The sequence below is a fragment of the Pristiophorus japonicus genome, unplaced genomic scaffold, assembly GCF_044704955.1.
Source record: "Pristiophorus japonicus isolate sPriJap1 unplaced genomic scaffold, sPriJap1.hap1 HAP1_SCAFFOLD_42, whole genome shotgun sequence".
Lineage (NCBI taxonomy): Eukaryota > Metazoa > Chordata > Chondrichthyes > Pristiophoridae > Pristiophorus > Pristiophorus japonicus.
In genome coordinates, this window is record NW_027254090.1 from 5,366,987 (window position 1) to 5,388,107 (window position 21,121).

Below are 21,121 nucleotides of genomic sequence, written 5' to 3' on the forward strand. Positions count from 1 at the left end.
AGGGCAGGGACACTTTCATTAGTGATCTCCACAGTACCCACCCAGACATTGTAATGACGAAAGCGATAGCCAGATCCCACGTGTGGTGGCCCGGTATCGATGCGGACTTAGAGTCCTGCGTTCACAGATGTAATACATGCTCGCACTTAAGCAATGTTCCCAGGGAGGCGCTGCTAAGTTTTTGGTCTTGGCCCTCCAAACCGTGGTCTAGGGCACACGTCGACTATGCAGGCCCGTTCTTGGGTAAAATGTTCCTTGTGGTTGTAGATGCGTACTCCAAGTGGATTGAATGTGAGATGATGTCCGCTGCCACCATTGAAAGCTTGTGGATCATGTTTGCCATGCACGGCCTGCCTAACGTTCTTGTCAGTGACAATGGGCTGTGCTTCAACAGTGCTGAGTTCAAAGAGTTCATGACATGCAATGGGATCAAACATGTCACATCTGCCCCGTTTAAACCAACATCCAATGGTCAGACAGAGAGAACAGTGCAGCAATCAAGCAGAGCTTGAAGAGGGTAACTGAGGGCTCACTGCAGTGTCACCTATCCCGAGTCCTGCTTAGTTACCGCACAAGACCCCACTCGCTCACCGGGGTTCCCTCCGCGGAACTGCTCATGAAAAGGGCACTTAAGACAAGGCTCTCGTTAGACCACCCTGATCTACACAAACAGGTAGAGAGCAGGCGGCTTCAAGAGAATACATATCATGATCAAGCAAATGTGTCACGCGAAATCGAGATTAATTATCCTGTATTTATGTTGAACTATGGACAAGGTCCCAAGTTGCTTCCCAGCACTGTCGTGGCCAAAGAGGGGAGTAGGGTGTTCCTGGTCAAACTTTCATATGGACTCACCTGCAGGAAACACTGGGACCAAACCAAACTCAGATTCACGGACTATTCAGAACAACCCACAATAGACTCTACCTTTTTCGCTCCTCCAACACACACACAAGTGGCACTCAACCCAGCGGTTGACCACGAAGCAGAACCCATCACCCGCAGCAGCCCAACAGGACTCACCACGCCCAGCAGGCCAGTGAGGGCCCAACAAATGACTCACCAAAACCAGCATTTGCACCGAGAAGTTCAACCAGGGAAAGGAAGGCCATAGATTGATTCAAATTGTAAATAGTTACAATACTGACTTTGGGGAGGCTGGGGGGAGCGGTGCGGGGGGAGTGTTGTTACATATGTAAACCTGTAAATACCTTGTTTAACCATCAGAGGGCTCATCCACTGGAGTCCCAAGGGATCCCACAATCCCTTGGGAGCACCTGTACATCAGGAGGCCTCACAGGTTGGAGAGGCACACTGGAGATTTGTAATAAAGGACGACGGTCACACCTTACTTTCAGTTTGCAGTATCTGGTCAGATTCTTTATTCAAGACATAACACTCTGTATTTAGGAGACTGGTTTAAAATGTTTATTGCTCATGTGACAAGGAATCTGGGGCGACTTTTGTTCAATTTATTTCACAGCAAAAATAGTCTCAAAAATCACGTTCCGCCCGGGATCCTTTCGCGTGTGAAGCGAACGTGATAACAACGACGCTACGGAAATACTGCGGTTAAAATGATGTTAGGAACATAACCAGATGTTTAAACTTGCTGTTGAGGAACTGCGAGGATCTTCTTGAATAGTGGACCAGGCGTGAGGGGCCGAATGGCCTACTCCGGCCCCTAATCCTTCCATGCTTATGATCTTATGACTTTTCACAGGAGAACAAACTCTCCCCTGAGCATGCATGAGGAGAAAGCTACAGAAAACATTCCCGCCCAGTGAGCTTTCACTTGTGAGGCAAACATGTGAACCGCGACACTGCGGAAACATCTCCACTTTCAGCACCAGGTCAGACGGAAATGTGAAGCGAGCAGGTGAACTGCTGAATCCCAGTTTTTAGGAGTGAGTTGTGGTGTCAAACAATGAGTTTCACTTAATGATAAAAAGTAAGAAATGTCAGATTCAAATCCACACCTCCAGAGGAGACTGCGAACAGAACACAGCACCTTAGACTGCTCGGACATCCTGACGATTCAGTGCTGGGTGTGGCCACCTGCAGGTTGATTTTTAACTGTTGTGTCCTGTCACATGAAATAAGTAAGGGCAGCAGGCGTATCTCTGCCTGATACCGGGGAAACAGTGAGACAGACTTTGGAGCAAGGGTCTGGTTATTGCCAAACAGCAAAGAAAATATTAATTCTGGAAGAACAATTTCCAAAAATACAGTGACCCCGACATGATTTGAACACGCAACCTGCTGATTTGGAGTCAGACGCGCTACCATTGCGCCACGAGGTCTACACAGAAAGTGTGGGATGTTCGTCTATATGAAGGTTTCACAATACATGTGGCTTTAAAATCCCTGCCCATTCCCACCAGGTGTCAGAAGCAACACTCACCTGCCAGTCACTGTATGTTTTTTTCTGAAACATTTGTGTTGCTTTCACGGGAAAGCATCATTAATTAACCCCTCACCTTCTTTTGCACAATGAAAGAAATGCTAACTGAGGGACAGTCGATACTTCAATCATTTGTCCTGTGCTTTGGGGAGCGGGCAGGGAAGTGGACCTGAGTCCATGATCGGTTCGGCCATGATCGTATTAAATGTCGGAGCAGACTCGAGGGGCGTATGGCCGACTCCTGCTCCTATTTCTTATGTTCTTATGCATATTAACCCATTTTACACACTGTATTTTAGGATTCTGGTTCAAAACCTTCATTGCCGATAACACCAGGAATCTGGGGCAACTTTTGTCAAATTTAACAGCACCGGTTAATCCTACCGTGCACAGAAAATAGAATCAGCAGTGAGGTTAAAATCCCACGGTGCTCATTTTCAGATTCAATTCAGTTGGATTTCAAATAAAGTGAAAGAATTTTACAGTGAAAATATTTGGAAGTGTTACTTGTATTTATGTCTTTAATTAAACTTTATGGCATCTGACTCCCGTTCATGCCACTGCTGAATAAGAAAGGAGGGTCTGACGTTGACCAGACTGCACTGCCCCTGATATTTGTGAGTTCATCCTTTAGATTCAGTCGTTTCTCGCCCTTTGATGGGCTGCAGTGTAGCGGATATCACGTTGGCCTCACACACGAAAGGTCCCCGGTGGATCCGTATTCTCTCACTGAAAGTTATCTATTTATTGAAGTGAAATAAAGAGCAATGAAGGAATAAGGGAGCCCTTTTGCCAGGAGAATAAATAACAAATAAAAACAGCAAATGCTGGAAATCTCAGCAGATCAGGCAGCATTTGCCAGGAGAATAAACTCGCCTCTGATTGTTCCTCTATACCAAGTTTAAACATAAAGTTCGTGGCCAGGATTGAACCAGGGCCCTGTCTCATGTAAAGAAAACGTGATAACCGCTGTACTGCAGAAACCTCTGGCACAGCAACCCCAAAAAAGGGGAGCTGACCAGTGAGCTCCCTCTGTGCTGATCAGGAATGTGTTGGCTCACCTGAAACAACTTCTGTCCCACACTGAAAGTTCTCAATCCTTCTCCTCCGCTGCCCTTTACAGAAATGTCATGGATCACCCAGCCACCGTGTTCACTTCCACATCCTCACAGTGGGGCCACAGAGGCTCCTATCGTCTCCCTGCGATCAGCGAACTCACACAATTTGTAAAATTAAACCCGGAACACGTGCCCGGCAAAGGGCAGGAGAAGCCAGATAGTCTGTAAGCTCGGTCTATCACAGAAAGTATAGTTTTTCATGGTGATTACAGCAATTATTAATTCTTTGAGGATGTAATGAACAGGGTGGATAAAGGGGAACCCGTGGATGTGATGTATTTTGACTTCGAGAAGGCATTTTGACAAGGTGCCACATAAAAGGTTACTGCACAAGATAAAAGTTCACGGGGTTGGCGGTAATATATTAGCATGGATGGAGGATTGGCTAACCAACATAATACAGAGAGTCGGGATAAATGGTCTATTCTCGGTTTGACAATCAGTAATTAGTTGGATGCCGCAGGGATCGATGATGGGGCCCCAACTATTTACAATCTATATTAATGACTTGGGAAAAGGGATCGAGTGTAACATTGCCAAGTATGCTGATGATACAAAGATGGGAGGAAAAGCAATGTGTGAAGAGGATACAAAAAATCTTCAAAAGGACATAAACAGGCTAAGTGAGTGAGCAAAAATTTGGCAGATGGAGTACAATGTTGGAAAGTGTGAGGTTATGAACATTGGCAGAAAAAATCGAAGAGCAAGTTATTATTTAAGTGGAGAAAGATTGCAAAGTGCTGCAGTACAGCGGGACCTGAGGTAATTTTGCATGAAACACAAAAGGTTACTATGCAGGTGATAAGAACATAACATAAGTAATAGGAGCAGGAGTAGGCTATACGGCCCCTCGAGCCTGCTCCTCCATTTAATACGATCATGGCTGATCCGAACATGGACTCAGGTCCACTTCTCTGCCCGCTCCCCATAACCGCTTATTCCCTTATCAGTTAAGAAACTGTCTATCTCTGTCTTAAATTAAATTTATGATCAGGAAAGCCAATGGAATCTTGGCCTTTATTGCAAAGGGGATGGAGTATAAAAGCTGGGAAGTCTTGCTTCAGTTATACAGGGTATTGGTGAGGCCACACTTGGAATACTGCGTGCAGTTTTGGTTTCCATATTTACGAAAGGATATAATTGCTTTGGAGGCAGTTCAGAGAAGGTTCACGAGGTTGATTCCGGAGATGAGGGGGTTGACTTATGAGGAAAGGTTGAGTAGGTTGGGCCTCTACTCATTGGAATTCAGAAGAATGAGAGGTGACCTTATCGAAACGTATAAGATTATGAGGGTGCTTGACAAGATGGATGCAGAGAAGATGTTTCCACTGATCGGGGAGATTAGAACTAGGAGGCATAACCTTAGAATAAGGGGCCGCCCATTGAAAACTGAGATGAGGAGAAATTTCTTCTCTCAGAGGGTTGTAAATCTGTGGAATTCGCTGCCCCAGAGAGCTGTGGAAGCTGGGCCGTTGAATAAATTTAAGACAGATATAGACAATTTCTTAAACGATAAGGGAATAAGGGGTTATGTGGAGCGGGCAGGTAAGTGGACCCAGTCCATGATCGGAGCAGCCATGATCGTATTAAATGGCGGAGCAGGCTCGAGGGGCCGTATGGCCAACTCCTGCTCCTATTTCTTATGTTCTTATGTTCTTATGTCCCTTTGTTCCTCTACACTTCTCAGTGTTCTACCATTTAATGTGTATTCCCTTTCCTTGTTAGCCCTCCCAAAATGCATGACCTCACACTTCTCCAGATTAAACTCCATTTGCCACTGTTCTGCCCACCTGACCAGTTGATTGATTTCCTCCTGCATTCCGCAGCTTTCTTCTTCATTATCAACCACACCGCAGATTTTAGTATCATCTGCAAACTTCTCAATCATAACCCCGACATTCAAGTGTAGATCATTGATGTAAATCACAAAAAGCAAGGGCCCCAGTACTGAACCCTGTGGAACCACACTGGAAACATCTTTCCAGTCTCAAAAACACCCACCAACCATTACCCTTTGCTTCCTGCCTCTGAGCCAGTTTTGGATCCAACTTGTCACTTTGCCCTGGATTCCATGGGCTTTTACTTTTGTGACCAGTCTGCCATGTGGGACCTTATCAAAAGCTTTACTACAATCCATACACATTACTTCATATGCTTTGCCTTCATCGACCCTCCTGGTTACCTCCCAAAAAATTCAATCAAGTTAGTCAGACACGACCTTCCCTTAACAAATCCGTACTGACTGTCGTTGATTAATCCGTGTCTTTCGAAGTGAAGATTTATCCTGTCCTTTAGGTTTTTTCCAATAATTTACCCACCACCGAGGTTAGGCTGACTGGCCTGTAATTACTCAGTCTCTCCCTTTCTTCCTTCTTAAACAAAGGTACAATGTTAGCAGCCCTCCAATCCTCTGGCACCACACCTGAACCCAGAGAGGATTGGAAAATGATGGTCAAAGCCTCTGCTATTTCCTCTTTTGCTTCACTTAACAGCCTGGGATGCATTTCATCCGGGCCTGGGGATATCCACTTTCACAGCTGCTAAACCTCTTAATACCTCATCTCTCACTATTTTTATTTCATCTAATATTTCACACTTCTTCTCCTTGATAGTAGTGTCTGCATCGCCCCTCTCTTTTGTGAAAACAGACGCAAAGTATTCATTCAGAACCATCTCCACATCTTCCGCCTCCACACACCGATTACCCTCATGGTATCTAATAGACCCACCCTTTCTTTAGTTATCCTCTTGCTCTTAATATATTTCTAAAACATCGTGCATATGCTGGAGAAATAAAGAGCTGATGTTGAATTGAGACCTACTCGACTCGATTCTTTAGAAAAACCAGAGGTGCTCTCGGCCGAAAAGCAACTGAGACAGTGCGGGCACATTTCACCTGGACAAGGTCCGGTCTTTGAAGTGCTACATCAACAGCCCCTCTCTTTTGTGAAAAAGAGGCAAAGTATCGATTAAGAATCATAGCCACGTCTTCTGCCTTCACACACAGATTTCCTTTGTGGTCTCTAATAGGCTCCACTCTTTCTCCAGTTATCCTCTTACACTTAATGTCTTTGTGTTTGTGTTTTTCCTGATTTTACTTGTCAACATTTTTTCATGCTCTCTCTTTGCCTTCCTGATATATTTTTTAATTACACCCCTGCACTTCTTATATTCCTTTAGAGTTTCTGCAATTGGTGGTCTCACAATTGTACAGTTGTAGCAGGATTTCCCTGCTTTTATACTCCATCCCCCTTGTAATAAAGGCTAACATTCCATTTGCCTTCCTAATTACTTGCTGTACCTGCATACTAACCTTTTGTGTTTCATGTACAAGGGCCCCCAGGTCCCTCTGCACCGCAGCATTTCGTAACCTCTCCACATTTAAATAATTATTTGCTTTTTTATTATTGCTACCAAAGTGGATAACCTCATATTTCCCACATTATACTCCATCTGACAAATTTCTGCCCACCCACTGACCCTATCAATATCGCTTTGCAGATTGTTTGCGTCCTCCTCACAACTTGCTTTCCCACCTATCTTTGTATCATCAGCAAACTTGGCGACATTACAAACATGCAGAGCGCAGAACAAGTTATTGACGGATTGACTTTCCGTCAGTTAGCATTTCTTTCATTGTGTAAAAGAAGCTTATCGAACCATTAATTATTTTATCCCATGAAAGCAACATAAAAGCAAAACGAAAATAATTGGCACATTTGAAAGGAACATTTTTGTTTTGTGCCGTTTCGGTCAGAGAAATGTTTGTGAAAGGAATTTTTTGCAGAAACGGATTCAGCATTTCAGCTTGTCGCTGAACACTTCTCTCTGGGTACTGCACTAAGCAGCAGTTTCTTTAGTGAAGCGGTTATCATGTTCGCCTCACCCGCGAAAAATCGCTGGTTCGAGCCCAAATGAAAATGTTATTTTTGTAACAAAAACTGATTTTAATTGTTCATTCCCTCCTTCCGTCCTGTAAACTTCTCTGATCCCATGATGAGCAATGAACATTTAAAAGTCTCCTAAAATACAGACTGTGTAAAATCAGAAAGGGAATAAAACTTCCTCAATGATTAAAGTTTCACAAATTATTAAAATGAAGTTGTTGAAGTTTCGACTGACCCTCAGTGATCATGTTAGCATTTCTTTCATTCTGCTCAACAATGCTATCGGTTAATACCAGCAGATCTAAGCCGCATTTCAAACCCGGAAACAATTCATTCATTATTCACCCTTCCCAGTTCCAGTGCACAGAGGGTTATTTATACTCGATCCCAGAAACTCAAGTCCAACTTCTGACATTCCTTATTTCTAATTATCAACGCATTTGTTTTGACACCAGCCTGAAGTGCTTTGGGTCATCTGTGTAATTTAATTAAATTACTTCACTTAGTGGTAGCAAAATTACTTCCCTAACTGGGAATCGAACCCTGGTAACTGAAGTGATTGGAAAGGTTTTGTGAAGCATTTAAATATGCCCTGCAAAAATCTCGCACTGCTCATTTAAAAACACGGTTACACTTTGTTTCAGTGCGAAAGAAGGGGATTGAAAATGACAACAAAAACACCAGGCAGCAAGTGCATTAAGACAAATTCAAACGTTTCACAAAGTTGGTACTACGAAGCAACGGCTGAGCTAAAGTGGGCACTGACCAATAGTTAAGAAACATCTCATTATAAACGATGAGCCCACAAATATCAGGAACACTGCAGTCTGGTCAATGTCAAACCCCTCCTTCCTTATTCAACAGAGACATGAATGGCAGACAGACGCCACAAAGTTTAATTAAAGAGCGAAATACAAGTCACATTTAATTTCCAAATCCTTTCCCTGTGAAATTCTTAACTTTATTTCAAATCTTACTGCGTTGATTCTGAAAATGAGCACCATGTGATTTTATCTTTAATATTGATTCTATTTTCTGTGTACGGTAGGAATTACCGCTCCAGTTTTGAGCTCAATTTGACAAAAGTTGCCCCAGATTCCTGGTGTCGTCAGCAAAGAATATTTAGAGCCAGATTCCTAAAATAGTGTTTAATTATATTAGTTCACAGGATCTGGGTGTCACTGGCAGGCCAGAATTTATTGCCCAACCCTAATTGCCCTTGAGAAGGTGGTGGTGAGCCACCATCTTGAACCGCTGCAGTCCGTGTGGAGAAGGTGCTCCCACAGAGCTGTTAGGGAGGGAGTTCGAGACTTTTAACCCATTGACGATGAAGGAACGACCGATATATTTCCAAGTCAGGATGGTGTGTGACTAAATCTAACAATGGCTGGTGTCACAGGCACCAAACATTTTAAAGCAATGTCCTAAAATGCAGTGTGTAAAATGAGACAAGATAATAATTCACAGAAAAATAGAAACATAGAAAATTGGTGCAGGAGTAGGCCATTCGGCCCTTTGAGCCTGCACCGCCATTCAATGAGTTCATGACTGAACATGCAACTTCAGTACCCCATTTCTGCTTTCTCGCTATACCCCTTGATCCCCCTAGTAGTATGGACTACATCTAACTCGTTTTTGAATATATTTAGTGAATTGGCCTCAACAACTTTCTGTGGTAGAGAATTTCACAGGTTCACCACTGTCTGGGTGAAGAAGTTTCTCCTCATCTCGGTCCGAAATGGCTTACCCCTTATCCTTAGACTGTGACCCCTGGTTCTGGACTTCCTCAACATTGGAAACATTCTTCCTGCATCTAACCTGTCGAACCTCGTCAGAATTTTAAATGTTTCTGAGATCCCGTCTCATTCTTCTGAACTCCAGTGAATACAACCCAGTTGATCCAGTCTTTCTTGATATAGAAACATAGAAACATAGAAAATAGGTGCAGGAGTAGGCCATTCGGCCCTTCTAGCCTGCACCGCCATTCAATGAGTTCATGGCTGAACATGCAACTTCAGTACCCCATTCCAGCTTTCTCACCATACCCCTTGATTCCCCTAGTAGTAAGGACTTCATCTAACTCCTTTTTGAATATATTTAGTGAATTGGCCTCAACAACTTTCTGTGGTAGAGAATTCCACAGGTTCACCACTCTCTGGGTGAAGAAATTCCTCCTCATCTCAGTCCTAAATGGCTTCCCCCTTATCCTTAGACTGTGTCCCCTGGTTCTGGACTTCCCCAACATTGGGAACATTCTTCCTGCATCTAACCTGTCTAACCCCGTCAGAATTTTAAACGTTTCTATGAGGTCCCCTCTCATTCTTCTGAACCCAGTGAATACAAGCCCAGTTGATCCAGTCTTTCTTGATAGGTCAGTCCCGCCATCCCGGGAATCAGTCTGGTGAACCTTCGCTGCACTCCCTCAATAGCAAGAATGTCCTTCCTCAGGTTAGGAGACCAAAACTGTACACAATACTCCAGGTGTGGCCTCACCAAGGCCCTGTACAATTGTAGCAACACCTCCCTGCCCTTGTACTCAAATCCCCTCGCTATGAAGGCCAACATGCCATTTGCTTTCTTAACCGCCTGCTGTACCTGCATGCCAACCTTCAATGACTGATGTACCATGACACCCAGGTCTCGTTGCACCTCTCCTTTTCCTAATCTGTCACCATTCAGATAATAGTCTGTCTCTCTGTTTTTACCACCAAAGTGGATAACCTCACATTTATCCACATTATACTTCATCTGCCATGCATTTGCCCACTCACCTAACCTATCCAAGTCGCTCTGCAGCCTCATAGAATCCTCCTTGCAGCTCACACTGCCACCCAACTTAGTGTCATGCGCAAATTTAGAGATACTACATTTAATCCCCTCGTCTAAATCATTAATGTACAGTGTAAACAGCTGGGGCCCCAGCACAGAACCTTGCGGTACCCCACTAGTCACTGCCTGCCATTCTGAAAAGTCCCCATTTACTCCTACTCATTGCTTCCTGTCTGACAACCAGTTCTCAATCCATGTCAGCACACTACCCCCAATCCCATGTGCTTTAACTTTGCACATTAATCTCTTGTGTGGGACCTTGTCGAAAGCCTTCTGAAAGTCCAAATATACCACATCGACTGGTTCTCCCTTGTCCACTCTGCTGGAAACATCCTCAAAAAATTCCAGAAGATTTGTCAAGCATGATTTCCCTTTCACAAATCCATGCTGACTTGGACCTATCATATTACCGCTTTCCAAATGCACTGCGATGACATCCTTAATAATTGATTCCATCATTTTACCCACTACCGATGTCAGGCTGACCGGTCTGTAATTCCCTGTTTTCTCTCTCCCTCCTTTTTTAAAAAGTGGGGTTACATTGGCTACCCTCCACTCGATAGGAACTGATCCAGAGTCAATGGAATGTTGGAACATGACTGTCAATGCATCCACTATTTCCAAGGCCACCTCCTGAAGTACTCTGGGATGCAGTCCATCAGGCCCTGGGGATTTATCGGCCTTCAATCCCATCAATTTCCCCAACACAATTTCCCGACTAATAAGGATTTCCCTCAGTTCCTCCTCCTTACTAGACCCTCCGACCCCTTTTATATCCGGAAGGTTGTTTGTGTCCTCCTCAGTGAATACCGAACCAAAGTACTTGTTCAATTGGTCCGCCATTTCTTTGTTCCCCGTTATGACTTCCCCTGATTCTGACTGTAGGGGACCTACGTTTGTCTTTACTAACCTTTTTCTCTTTACATATCTATAGAAACTTTTGCAATCCGTCTTAATGTTCCCTGCAAGCTTCCTCTCGTACTCCATTTTCCCTGCCCTAATCAAATCCTTTGTCCTCCTCTGCTGAGTTCTAAATTTCTCCCAGTTCCCGGGTTCTCTGTTATTTCTGGCCAATTTGTATGCCACTTCCTTGGCTTTAATGCTATCCCTGATTTCCCTTGATAGCCACGGTTGAGCCACCTTCCCTTTTTTATTTTTACGACAGACAGGAATGTACAATTGTTGTAGTTCATCCATGCGGTCTCTAAATGTCTGCCATTGCCCATCCACAGTCAACCCCTTCAGTATCATTCGCCAATCTATCCTAGCCTATTCACGCCTCATACCTTCAAAGTTACCCTTCTTTAAGTTCTGGTCCATGGTCTCTGAATTAACTGTTTCATTCTCCATCCTAATGCAGAATTCCACCATATTATGGTCACTCTTCCTCAAGGGGCCTCGCACAACGAGATTGCTAATTAATCCTCTCTCCTTACACAACACCCAGTCTAAGATGGCCTCCCCCCTAGTTGGTTCCTCGACATATTGGTCTAAAAAACCATCCCTTATGCACTCCAGGAAATCCTCCTCTACCGTATTGCTTCCAGTTTAGTTAACCCAATCTATGTGCATATTAAAGTCACCCATTATAACTGCTGCACCTTTATTGCACGCACCCCTAATTTCATGTTTGATGCCCTCCCCAACATCACTACTACTGTTTGGAGGTCTGTACACAACTCCCACTAACGTTTTTTGTCCTTTGGTATTCTGCAGCTCTACCCATATAGATTCCACATCATCCAAGCTAATGTCCTTCCGAACTATTGCCTTAATTTGCTCCTTAACCAGCAATGCTACCCCACCTCCTTTTCCTTTTATTCTATCTTTCCTGAATGTTGAATACCCCTGGATGTTGACTTCCCAGCCCTGATCATCCTGTAGCCACGTCTCCGTAATCCCATTCACATCATATTTGTTAACATCTATTTGCACAGTTAATTCATCCACTTTATTGCGGATACTCATTGCATTAAGACACAAAGCCTTCAGGCTTGTTCTTTTAACACCCTTTGTTCTTTTAGAATTTTGCTGTACAGTGGCCCTTTTTGTTCTTTGCCTTGGGTTTCTCTGCCCTCCACTTTTCCTCATCTCCTTTCTGTCTTTTGCTTTTGCCTCCTTTTTGTTTCCCTCTGTCTCCCTGCATTGGTTCCCATCCCCCTGCCATATCAGTTTAAATCCTCCCCAATAGCACTAGCAAACAGTCGCCCGAGGACATTGGTTCCGGTCCTGCCCAGGTGCATACCGTCCGGTTTGTACTGGTCCCACCTCCCCCAGAACCGGTTCCAATGCCCCAGGAATTTGAATCCCTCCCTGTTGCACCACTGCTCAAGCCAGGTATTCATCTGCGCTATCCTGCGATTCCTACTCTGACTATCACGTGGCACTGGTAGCAATCCCGAGATTACTACTTTTGAGGTCCTACTTTTTAATTTAGCTCCTAGCTGCTTAAATTCGTTTCGTAGGACCTCATCCCTCTTTTTACCTATGTCGCTGGTACCAATGTGCACCACGACAACTGGCTGTTCTCCCTCCCTTTTTAGAATGTCCTGCACCCGCTCCGAGACATCCTTGACCCTTGGACCAGGGAGGCAACATACCATCCTGGAGTCTCGGTTGCGGCCGCAGAAACGCCTATCTTTTCCCCTCACCATTGAATCCCCAATCACTATTGCTCTCCCACTCTTTTTCCTGCCCTCCTGTGCAGCAGAGCCAGCCACGGTGCCATGAACTTGGCTGCTGCTGCCCTCCCCTGATGAGTCATCCCCCTCAACAGTACTCAAAGCAGTGTATCTGTTTTGCAGGGGGATGACCGCCATCCCGGGAATCAGTCTGGTGAACCTTCACGGTACTCCCTCAATAGCAAGAATGTCCTTCCTGAATTTATGAGACTAAAACTGTACACAATACTCCAGGTTCGGCCTCACCAAGGCCCTGTACATCTGTAGTAACACCTCCCTGCCCCGATACATAAATCCCCTCGGTATGAAGGCCAACATGCCATTTGCTTTCTTAACCACCTGCTGTACCTGCATGCCAACCTTCAATGACTGATGTACCATGACACCCAGGTCTCATTGCACCTCCCCTTTTCCTAATCTGTCACCATTCAGATAATAGTCTGTCTCTCTGTTTTTACCACCAAAGTGGATAACCTCACATTTATCCACACCATACTTCATCTGCCATGCATTTGCCCACGCATGACATGCAAAGCAGGGAAAGTAATGTCGAAAATGGGGCTGTATAAAATTAATGTGAATATTTTTCTGCCTGACACGGTTTTGGAAGCAGATTTAAAATTAACTTTCCAAAGGGAAATATAGTTGAATAAGAAACATTTGCAGGGTGCTGGGGAATGGGACTAATTGGAAATTTCTTTCACAGAGCCAGCACAGGTAACAACATAAGAAATCGGAGCAGTAGTAGGCCATACTGCTCCTCAAGCCTGCTCCACCATTCAATAAGATCATGACTCATCGTCGATCTCAACTCCACTTTCCCGCTCGATCTCCCGATCCCTTGATTCCCCGAGACTCCAAAAATCTATCTAACGCAGCCTTGAATATATTCAGAGACTCAGCATCCGCAGGCCTGTGGAGCAGAGAATTCCACAGATTCATAACCCTCTGAGTGAAGAAATTCCTCCTCATCTCTGTCTTAAATGGCCGACCCCTTACCCTGAGACTGTGCCCCCTGGTTCTAGATACTCCAACCCGGGGGAAACAACCTCTCAGCATCTACCCTGTCAATCCCCTTCAGAATATTGTGTGTTTCTATGAGATCACCTCTCATTCTTCTAAACTACCGGAGAGTATAGTCCCATTCTACCGAATCTCTCAACTTAAGACAGTCCTCTCATCCCAGGAATCAATCTGGTGAATCTCTGTTGTACCGCCTCCCCGGCAAGTACATCCTTCCTCAGATAAGGAGACCAAAACTGTGTGCAGTACTCCAGGTGTGGTCTCACCAGGGCCCTGTACAATTGTAGCAAGACTTCCTTACTCTTGTACTGTGGGCTATATATTCGGTACTATGGGGCAACTGCAAACAGTGCTCCCTGGCAGTCTAGTGGTTAGGGTTTGGTGCTCTCATTGCTGTGGTCAGTGTTTGATTTTCGGTCAGGGAAAGCGTTGTTACAGAGCAAGTTGATTAAAAATAATTCAAGTCGGTGAAATATTGAATAATTGTTTCAATCAGCATTAATGCACCCACATGTATTGCACACTGAAGGAAATACAAATATGTTTGCCCAGCGACTGTTGAATTTTAATAACTTTTTATACAACCTTAGAATCAGCAGAAAAACAGGATATTCGGCCATAGTACTTATCTAAGGAAGGATATATTTGCCTTGGAGATGGTGCAACAGAGGTTCAACAGATTGATTCCTGGGATGAGAGGGCTGTCCTATGATAAGAGATTGTGTAGAATATGCCGATACTCTCTGGAGTTTCGAAGAATGGGAGGTGATCACGTTGAAACGGACAATATTCTGAAGGGGATTGACAGAATAGATGTTGACAAGCCCGGCTAGCTCAGTCGGTAGAGCATGAGACTCTTAATTCCAGGGCCGTGGGTTTGAGCCCCATGTTAGTCAATTACTGTTCCTTAATATTTATGTTGCTTTCACGGAAAAACATCATTAATGAACCCATAATCTTCTATTATTTAGAGATATTTAGAGGGCACCTTTCAATGCTTCACAAAACCATTCCTTTCGCTGCAGCCACCCGGGATCGTTTCCCGGTTTGCGAAGTAAATTTGATATCACCGTTTGGAATTGAAGTGGAGTAATTTTTTGAAGTTCGATGGATGTCCCAAAGCACTTCAGAGTGGTGTCAAAACAAATGAGTTTGTAATTAAAAACACTGAATGTCAGTAGTGGGATTCAAATCTACACCGCCAGAGGAGACTTCTACCTGAATGTAGCACTTTAGCCCGCTCAGCCATCCTGACTGTTGCATGGTTCAGTTACAAGTTATTACTCAGGAAAGTTTCAGAACGGGCGCTTGTTCAGTGTTTCTGGAAGGCCCAGTGATCGGGATATCCTCTCCCCCGGGGTTTTCTTGAGCCTGTGCTCGGTGCACGAGGAGCTTTGGCCAGGGTCCGAGGTAGTTTGCATCCCAGGGATGGACAATAACCTTCTGAGCTCTGGAACTGGGGAAGAGCGAATAATTAATGAGTTGTTTGTGGGTTTCAAATGCAACTTAGATCTGATGGTATAAACCGATAGTGTTGTTTCGCAGAATGAAAGAAATGCGAACAGAGACAATCGAAATTTCAAAAACTGAACTTTAATAATTAGTGAAACTTTAACCCTTGATGAAGTTTTATCCCCGATCTGATTTTACACACTCTCTATTTGAGTAGATTAGTTTTAAAATGTTCATTGCTCATGCGACAATGTATCCCGGACAGCTTTTGTTCAATTTTATTGCAGACAAGTTTTTGCTTCACAAATAATGTTTCTGAACAGGCTCGAAACAGAGACCTTTCGCGTGTGAGGCAAACATGATAACCGCTACTCTACGGAAACTGCTGCTTAGCACAGTGCCCAGAGAGAAGTGTTCAGCAACAAGCTGAAATGCTCAATCCCTCTCTCTGCAAAACGTTCCTTTCACAAACATTTCTCTGAACGGAACTGCACCAAACAACAATGTTCTCCTTTCAAAGTCATTAAACTCCCCAATTTCCACATCTGCAATTTTAAGGACAAGGACTGAAAGCGCTTTGCGATCAGAAAATTGCAGGAAACCCCTGTGGTTAATGAAAGGGCTTTTGATGGTTGATTTCCGTACACACCTTGTGTTATGTATTTAACCCTTGGCGATCTGTATCACACCACCACCAGAGGGCCTACCTGTTGGAGTCCCAACGGATTCCAGCATCCATTGGGAGCACGGTATAGAAGCACTGTGGAGTTTTATTAAAGGAGCTAATGTCATACTTACTCATTGTTCACAGGACTCAGTTTCATTCTTTATTATGAGCGTATCAATTGGCGACGAGACAACGAACAACCACGCGAAAATGCAAGAAACAGTTGGTATAACTTGATAACAGCACAGTTGGCAATGGTTGCGGAATATATTCGTGCAGCCAAAACGCACAATGACAACCTGGAACTGCACGGCACCGAATCCTCAGGGAAAAACAATTAAAGGCTTTGTCCCTGAATGGGCTACGATCCACCAACCTTGCAGTTAATAGCTGAACGCACTAATCCATTGCACCACAGCGACTGATAGATGCACATATTGCAAGACATCCCTGTGACATCGTCACAGAACACAGCACACACAGCTTCCTAACATGCAGGCTGCTCTCTCGGAACTCTCCGGAAAGAGCCTGTTCTGTTTCCTGATTAACTATACAGTTGCAGAACACAATACGTCCACATCCACAGTGTGGAGCTACAAATATTACATGCTTCCAAACATTACAATCCAAAACTAGGGTGTCAGTCAGTTAAAGCTTCAGATTGCTCTGACCGGGATGGAACTTGTCCACTCTCAGTTGTACTTCTCCCAAATAAAGGGTGGGACATTCATTGTGGATGTGTGGAAGTAGTCTGGTCCCGCACACTGCAGACACTTCCATGTCACCGCCAACCAGCTCTCCCACAACCGGTGTGATCGACCTTCCAGTCTTCCGGTGCCTTGTCTGTGAAGAAGTATTCTGATTGTCCCGAAGCCGGTATCCTTTGTCATCAATAGGGTTTTAAGTTGTTTCGGTAATTTTTACCTGCTGGACAGTCGAGGCACAAATTGTAGAGTGGAAAACTCACGTGGACCCCGGTTTTCTAGTGGTTGATTTTCCTGATTGGTTTTTTGAAATTCTTTTCTCCGATGTCGTGATGTCTCTTCCTGTGTTATCTCGCCGTTTGCTCTCGATCTTGATCTTGTTGTTCCAAAGTAATGGTCAGAAAAATAGGTTACTCTTGGTACGATAGGCTCCCAGTTATTCTCTGAGAGGCTGCTTAATCTTCGTGCCAAATCTAACGTTTCTTTTGTTTAAGTTTTGCTGCCCATTGATTTAAGTGGTCTTCTTTGTATAAGTTTTGGCGGACTAGCTAACTGAGACTTGATTAAATGTATTAATCTGGTGTTGATAGACTTTGGGATGGTGATACTCCTTATTTATGAACTGATGAACTCTTGTCCATTGTAATAGCACTGCTTTGGCTTCGGGAAGTCAGAGCTGAGCCAGATATTTCTATACATGTTGAAAATGTGTTGGAATATGGATGTGATATTTGGATCCTGTGGGTGGGGTGGATAATGTTTCTTCCGTGGTCGATTGTTTAAATGCTAATGTTTTCTGAGGGCCTGACTATGGTTAAAGAGCTCCCCCAGACAAACTGATGAGCTACAATATCCAAACTCTAAATCCCACCCCTCTGTCACTGCAGCTTTTCCCCACAGGCCCAAACATGCCTTTTAAAATCCCAAACTTGGTTAAGAATTGTAGATTCCTTCCATATGCTTTTTAGAATCCCAAACTTTATGTTTAATAGGCCTAAATCGAATTTCCTTTTCAGTGAGTCCAAACACTGGTGGATCCATGAATTTTGGAATCTACATTGGCAGTCCCTCGGAATCGAGGAAGACTTGCTTCCACTCGTAAAGTGAGTTCTTTGGTGGCTGAACAGTTCAATACTAGAGCCACAGACCCTATCACAGGTGGGACAGATAGTCGTTGAGGGAAGGGATGGGTGGGACAGGTTCTGCTGTCTACACTTGATTTCTGCATGCACTCGGCGTTGAGACTCGAGGTGCTCAGCGCCCTCTCGGATGCACTTCCTCCACTTAGGGTGGTCTTGGGTCAGGGACTCATGGGTGTCAGTGGGGATGTTGCACTTTATCAGGGAGGCTTTGAGTGTGTCCTTGTAGAATTCTGCTGCCCACTTTGGCTCGTTTGCCATGAAGGAGTTCCGAGTAGAGCACTTGCTTTGGGAGTCTCGTGTCTGGCATGCGCACTATGTGGCCTGCCCAGCGGAGCTGATCGAGTGTGGTCAGTGCTTCAAAGCTGGGGATGTTAGCCTGAATAAGGCCGTTGATGTTGGTGCGTCTGTCCTCCCAGGGGATTTGTAGGATCTTGCGGAGACATCGTTGGTGATATTTCTACAGCAACTTGAGGTGTCGACTGTACATGGTCCATGTCTCTGAGCCTTACAGGAGGGCAGATATTACTACAGCCCTGTAGACCATGAGACTGGTAGCAGTTTTGAGGGCCTGGTCTTCAAACACTCTTTTCCTCAAGCGGCCGAAGGCTGCACTTGCGCATGGAGGCCGTGTTGAATCTCGTCGTTGATGCCTGCTCTTGTTGATAGGAGGCTCCCGAGATATGGGAAGTGGTCCATGGTGTCCAGGGCCGCGCCGTCGATCTTGATGACTGGGGGACAGTGCTGTGCGGTGAGGACAGGCTGGTGGAGGACATTTGTCTTAAGGATGTTTAGCGTAAGGCCCATGCTTTCATACGCCTCAGTAAATACGTCGACTATGTCCTGGAATTCAGCCTCTGTATGTGCGCGGACGCAGGCCTTGGTGAGGCCTCACCTGGAATATTGTGTACAGTTTTGGTTTCCTAATCTGAGGAAGGACATTCTTGCTATTGAGGGAGTGCAGCGAAGGTTCACCAGACTGATTCCCGGGAGGGCAGGACTGACATGTAAAGAAAGACTGGATCAACTAGACTTTTCTTCACTGGAATTTAGAAGAATGAGAAGGGATCGCATAGAACATATACAGGTCTGATGGGATTGGACAGGTTAGAGGCAGGAAGTATGTTCCCGATGTTGGGGAAGTCCAGAACCAGGGGTCACAGTCTAAGGACAAGGGGTAAGCCATTTAGGACCGAGATGAGGGAAAACTTCTTCACTCAGAGAATTCTGAACCTGTGGAATTCTCTACCACAGAAAGTTGTTGAGGCCAGTTCGTTAGATATATTCAAAAGGGAGTTAAATGTGGCCATTACGGCTCAAGGTATCAAAGGTATGGAGAGAAAGCAGGAAAGGGGTACTGAGGTGAATGATCAGCCATGATCATATTGAATGGTGGTGCAGGCTCGAAGGGCCGAATGGCCTAATCCTGCACCTGTTTTCTATGTTTTTATGTTTCTATGTTTCTATGCAAAGCACAGAAAAAAATGGTTGAAGTATCGAGCATGCCTCAGTTAGCATTTCTTTCATTGTGCAAAAGAAGTTGACGGGTTAATTAATGATGCAATCCCGTGAAAGCAACACAAAAGTTGAACAAAAAAACACACGGTGACTGGCAGGTGAGCGCTGCTTCTGACACCCGGTGGGAATGGGCGGGGATTTTAAAGCCCCTTGTATTGTGAAACCTTCATATAGTCAAACATTTCCGATGTGCTGTATCGACCTCGTGGCGCAACGGTAGCGCGTCTGACCCCAGATCACGTTGAGGTCACTGTTCTTCAGGGTAATTCGGGAATTTATATTTTCTTTGCTGTTTGGCAATAACCAGACCCTTGCTCCAAGGTCTGTCTCACTGTTTCCCCGGTGTCAGACAGAGATACGCCTGCTGCCCTCATTTATTTCATGTGACAGGACACAAAAGTTCAAAATAAACCTGCAGTTGGCCACATACAGCATTAAATAGTCAGGATGGCCGAGCGGTCTCAGGTTCTGTGTTTAGGTCGCAGTATCGTCTGGAGGTGTGGGTTCACATCACACTTCTGACACTTCCTGTTTTTAATCATGAAGTGAAACTCATTGTTTGACACCACGACCAACGCCTTAAAAGTGGGATTTTGCAGTCCACCTGCTCGCTTAACATTTCCGTCTGACCTGGTGCTGAAAGTGGAGATGTTTCCGCAGTGTAGCGGTTAACACGTTCGCCTCACACGCGAAAGCTCACCAGGCGGGATTATTTTCTGGAGCTTTCTCCTCATGCATGCTCAGGGGCGAGTTTGTTCTCCTGTGAAATGTCGTAAGATCATAAGCATGTAAGGATTAGGGGCCGGAGCAGGCCATTCGGCCCCTCGAGCCTGGTCCACCATTCAAGAAGAGCCTGGCAGTTCCTCAACAGCAAGTTTAAACATCTGGGGCGGAGCTGTAATCAACGACAAAAAGGTACATTTTGCAGAAGCCCAGCTAACTCAGTCAGTCGATCATGAGATACTAAATCTCAGGGTCAGAGGTGCAAGCCCACGTTTGGTGATTATTTTTCATCGAATTATATAATCAGAAGTTTACAGCACGGAAGGAGGCCATTTCGGCCCATCGTGACCGTGCCGGCCAATAACAGGCTCTCCAGACGAATCCCACTTTCCAGCTCTCGGTCCATAACCCTGCAGGTTACTACACTTCAGGTGCACATCCAAGCACTTTTTAAATGTGGTGAGAGTTTCTGCCTCTCCCACCCTTTCAGGCAGTGAGTTCCAGACCCACACAAACATCTGCGTGAAGAAATTTCCCCTCAAATCCCCTCTACACCTTCTACCAATGACTTAAAATTTATGCCCCATTGTTGTTGACCCCTCTGCTAAGGGAAATGGGCCCATTCTATCCACTATATCAAGGCCCCTCATAATTGTATACACTTCAATGATGCCTCCCCTCAGCCCACTTTGTTCCAAGAAAAAAAAAACCAGCCTATCCAATCTGTCCTCATAGCTAAGATTCTCCACTCCCGATAACATCCTCGAAATCTCCTCTGTAAGTCTCCAGTGCAATCACAGTCTTCTTCCTGTAAAGTGGTGACGAGAACTGCACGCAGTACTCCAGCTGTGGCCTAACCAGTGTTTTATATTCAAGCATAATCCACCTGCTCTCTTATTCTATGCCTCGGCTAAAAAAGGCCAGCATTCTGTATGTCTTCTTAACCAGCTTATCCACCTTGCCTGCTACCTTAAGG

At 44.8% G+C, this 21,121-nt stretch overlaps 1 non-coding gene across 1 annotated transcript; it reads right to left on the reverse strand.

Moving 5' to 3' along the window:
- Positions 1-2,231: 2,231 nt before the first annotated feature.
- trnaw-cca (transfer RNA tryptophan (anticodon CCA)) lies at positions 2,232-2,303 on the reverse strand. The gene has a single exon. It is a non-coding gene; the product is annotated as a tRNA-Trp (tRNA).
- Between the last annotated feature and the right edge of the window lie 18,818 nt (positions 2,304-21,121).